The 5,000-nt window shown below is 47.5% G+C and overlaps 1 long non-coding RNA gene across 1 annotated transcript in view; it reads left to right on the top strand.

Moving 5' to 3' along the window:
- The first annotated feature begins 301 nt into the window (after positions 1-301).
- LOC135829813 (uncharacterized) overlaps positions 302-5,000 on the top strand; it is a 7,791-nt gene continuing 3,092 nt past the window's right edge. Inside the window, exon 1 of the long non-coding RNA XR_010555926.1 lies at positions 302-405. This is a non-coding gene — a long non-coding RNA (uncharacterized LOC135829813). The remainder of the gene's footprint in view (positions 406-5,000) is intronic.

Raw genomic sequence — 5,000 nt, 5'->3', positions numbered from 1 at the left:
CCTGGACAAAAAGTGGTACGACCATGGGGTCGTACTGTGTGTGACGCCCTCGGTTTGTCCCTTGGGGTTTGGGCTCCCAACATGCCGGATATTAATTCTTCTCTCTCTCTCTCTCTCTCTCTCTCTCTCTCTCTTGCTCTCTCTCTTGCTCTCTCTCTTGCTCTCTCTCTTGCTCTCTCTCTTGCTCTCTCTCTTGCTCTCTCTCTTGCTCTCTCTTGCTCTCTCTTGCTCTCTCTCTCTCTCTCTCTCTTGCTCTCTCTTTGTCACTCTCTTGCTCTCTCTCTCTCTCAACCGTTGGAAGAGGTCAAACAGACGGCTGCCATGCTGACTGACGGAGCATGGCGATTGCGCCATTACTGAGACTATTTGAACAAACACCTTGGGAAAACACAGCGTTACCGCCAGGTAAGCACGTTATGTTCATTTCTGTGTATTATTTTGCTTTTCTTGTAATGGTCGAATTGTCCTTCAGCACCTTGTGACCATCTACATTATCCACACAGAGCAGCCTCTCGCAGGCAGCAAACCCAACTGAGCAAGTCTGGAAAATGTCAAAGGAAACACTGGCCACGTCCCCGCCGTAACTACCAACCACACCACGTCCCACATACCGCTCGGCTAGTTGCCGATGAGCCGACGCTTATCACGATCACAATTGCCGTCACACAGGGACGCAATGATCGGGACCAGGACAATGAGGCGTGGCGATGATTTTTTTCTACAATTCTCTGGAATTTGTTCGGAAATATCCCAGATGATGCCCCTCCAAGGTGCAAATTTGGAAAACAATCGCTGCACGTGGTGTCGCCGAGGGCTTTATGTGTTGCGAGTGGGAGGTGAGTGGGAGGTGAGTGGGAGGTGTAGTGAAAAGCACATGGTGATGATTGTGCGCTTCTTGACCCGTAAAGGAGGCCGTCTTCAATGAAAAACAATTAGAATGGTATTCAATCGAATAATTCCACACACTCCTTTACTTCCCCAAATATTGACCATTTGACCTTCATCGTCGAAGGCCCAATAAGCCACAGGCTCTGGAACCGCCCAGCCTGCTTGTCCTCTTACATAAATGTCGTGCATATGACATTGATTGTCATATCCCCAACATGCCACAGGCTGTGGATAATTGAAATCTCCCTCCATTCAAGCTTTTCCTTTAACCCTGATGTCGATCAGTTGACCTTCATCATCGAAGGCCCAATAAGCCACAGGCTCTGGAACCATCCTGCTTCTCCTCTTACATAAATGTCGCGCATATGACAGTCCCAATATGCCACAGGCTCTGGATAATTGAAATCTCCCTCCATCCAAGCTTGTCCTTTATCCCAAATGTTGATCATTCCACCTTCATCGTCGAAGACCCAAAACGCCATCTCCTCTGGATAATTATCGTCTTTATCCATCCAGGCTGCTTGTTCTCTTACTGCATTGCCTTCTGTTGACTGGGCCATCTTGTTGGCAAAATCCTAGTATGCCTCTGCTGAAACTGTGTATAAACCAATTACGTGACCCGCGTAAGCCTCCTTCAAAACTAATATGGCAATGGTCATGGTACAGCCATGTCGTATGCAATTACAGTTCAAGCTGTGCTCATGATTTAACTCCAACGTTGAGTTGATCAAATACTTCGGTCTAAAACTTTGCTTTCGAAGTGCTGTCGATTGCGGGTGCACTGTTCCGTTGAAATTGTATTCAGGCGGTGGCGGCGGTCGTGGGAGACGGTCAGCGACCGAGTCGCCAAGCGGAGGCGGAGGCGAAGGAGTCGACGGCGGGGAACCCGGCGGGAGCAGAATTCGCACGGCCGCCACCAGGCCCGGGTGAATCGGCGAGTCCTCGGTGATGGTACTCAAATGCGAGCAGCCAAGCGGAGGCGGAGGAGTCGACGGCGGGGAACCCGGCGGAAGCGCAATTCCCACGGCCGCCACCAGGCCCGGGTGAAACGGCGAGTCCTCTGTCATGTCTTGAACTGCAATGCGAAAAGCAGCACACAGAGCACACACACGAAAACCAAGACACGAGAACACTGACAGAGAAAGAGAATGGTCGTTGGAGGTTTTTGGTGAGAGAGTGCGTGCATACATGAACTTGTGAACCTAACAAAACCAAACCACACTGAGGAGAATTACCGGGGAGGGATTCTGTGAGCCTCGTCAGACCTGTCGGAACAGGTAAACCATATTAAAAAAAATTCACCGTTCGCGTCAGACTCGGTTGCTCTATATAGAGGCCGAGTTTTCCGCATCCGTAGGAACGCCACCACCCTTCAAGGATGAAGGCGCAGATGCAGCTCCTAAAGCGGTGGGGTAAACCAAATCATAGCAATAATAACAACGAGGATGACAATCCTCTGTTTGACACTCTGTTTTAGCATAGAGACGACCTAGAAGAGAAACTCCAAATAGGCCCGCTGGGAATTAGCAACTGTGTTCAGCTCCATCATAGCCAGACTTCCCGACAGCTCCACGATCTCCCTCTCCAACTTCTCCTTAATCTCCTTCATTAGACTCAAACTCAAATCGATCACTTTCAAATTGAATACATTGTAAACATAGTCGATGGCAGCTTCCCCGTCAAGTTTATCCGCTTTTTTCTCTTCAATGCGACTGGGCAATGGCTGTCACTGTCGCAACAGCCTGGCTACTATATGCCGCCAGGGCATACCGCCAGAGTAAGCAGGACGAGCAAGAACCAGCCTTATCACCAGTGGGTTTCCTGTAGAAGTTGTATTTCTCGCCGGTCGAGCGCAGCGAGATAGGCGACAAATGATTTCTTGCGAACAACTCTTCACTTTGTGCAGTGTCGCTATTGCGGTCTATGTCTCTATGTGTGCCAGTGTATGTTGAGCGAGAACAGCAATGGCCATTTTCACACATTTCATGTGCTGCACATTTTGATAATTTGTTTATCGTTGCACATAGAAAAGGTGTCTTGTGTGCAGTCGCATGTGGCAGCACACTGTTAGGTGTAATCTGTTCCTTGTCATCAGCGGATCGTCACGGTGTCATGGCAACAGCAGTGGAAGTCATGGATACGGTTTCGGCGGGCTCGTGAAAATCTGGTTCTGGAGATCCGAGAGTAATGGAGAGCCAGGACGGGTAGAGACACGGGCATTGCAAAGTGGAGCACAAACAATCGACGGTCCTGAAAAAGATTTTTTGGTTCTAATGCTGGTCTCGAACTTTGTGAAGAATTCCACTTTAGCTCCTCATTTTCCTTGCTGCGACATCTTTCCAGCAAGACCATGGAATTTGGACAATGCATGGGTATTCTTTTCTAAGCACTCGCTTCCATCTACAACACCTTTGATTACTGGGTTCAGATCTTCTCTGCTGCTAGTAAGGTTCTATTGCCAAGTTTGTGCACGAGATGTTCACAGCTATCCAGCTGAACAATCCCTTTGTCAATGCTCTCTGAATGCTTCTCCAAACGATGTAGTGCTTTCCAACGATGGATGTTCATGTGTTGAATTCTTCATTCGGGTTATTGTGATCTTCATGCCTTGGCTCTGTAAACACGCACAAGTACAAGCACCCACCCTTCCCCATCTCCCCTCACACGCTCACGCACATATCCACACACACGCACACGAGCACGCACACGCACACACACACACACACAAACACACACACACAAACACACACTACAAACGCAACATCCCCCTGAAATCCCCAAACCCGAGGTGGACTTGATTATGATCCCACTTACGGTATGCCCATTTATGGGCTCATCACATCTCAGTTAGTGGGTAAGGAGAAGAAGACGCCAATTTTCGGCACGTTTAAATTTCGGCCTCCCAGGGCTAAACCGGCGGCATTGAAATTTCACAGTAAAAGTGTGTGGCTTCCTGCAGTTTCATAAACAGTTAAGAGCCACACGCTCTCTTCAATAAATTTATTGCAGTGTTTATGGAAGAGAGCATGTGGGCTCTACTCTTAACTGATTATAATTTCAGTCTGCACTCCTGGTGCGTATGTACAATGTCACACTGAGCATTGCAAGATTGGATTTCGGCTGAAACAAATTTTAGGCCAAAAAAGCCCATGCCGAAAATAGCCGAAATTCAATATTAACATGCGCCAAATATTTGTTGCAATACAGAAAAGTGATTTGGCAGTATCACGGTATCGGTCCAAGGATACAACTGCATGTGCCCTTGCACACAGTGAATGAAATACTTGCTACTAGTGTGGGTGGGTAAACCAGACGGACTTCACTAGCATCAGTGATTACATAAGAGTAGCCACCCATCAGGTTGGGTGCGCTGAAGATGTATTAGTACCTGCCACGTTTTGCTGGTTTCAGAGTCCATTTTTATATGATATCAATCATAGCTGTTTGTCAATGAGCACGAGTCACTTCTGGCCAGAAGTAAATAAATAAAGAAGAATAAATTATCTTTTGCGTTCCTGAAGGGAATGCTGGCCAGAAGTAGCTCGAATGTAGGTAATGAGTCATTGGAAATGTCAAAATAGAATAAAAATAGAATGTAGCTATGATTAATTTAAGTTCTGTGTGGGTTTCAGGACCGTGACAGGGGAGTCGCACGACTGGGGTGCGAAAAAATCGGATTTTTCGACCAGTAGTGCACGTTATTATCGTATTTCTATCCCATGGTACGATACAATGCGAGTGATTTCAGCCAAACAGCGGCCGTTCTGAGCGAGGAAAGAGAGCAATATACCCCAACAAAAATATTCCTTGGGTCATGCCAAAGATTAAAGGGGAAGTTAAGGCAAAAATTAAAATTTCACCAGTTGTAGTCTTCGGGGTGCTGAGTCGAATGGTCTTGGTCCGAGAAAGCTGAGACGCTCCCTTCCTACTTGAATCCCAATCGAACTCGCGCACTTCCACCGAAACTGGGTGACTGCGCCCCACTAGATGGGGATTTGTATGCAAAATGTCACTAAAAGCGCCATTTCGTTCTTATAAAAGCACGGATGACCACGATTGGCCCATATGTTGTAGTCTTTTGGACGCTGAGTCGACTGGTTTTGGTCCGAAAA

This window comes from Sycon ciliatum, chromosome 13 (assembly GCF_964019385.1).
Source record: "Sycon ciliatum chromosome 13, ocSycCili1.1, whole genome shotgun sequence".
Lineage (NCBI taxonomy): Eukaryota > Metazoa > Porifera > Calcarea > Leucosolenida > Sycettidae > Sycon > Sycon ciliatum.
Note: the sequence above shows the minus strand (reverse complement) of the source record. Positions and strands in the feature narration are given on the sequence as shown.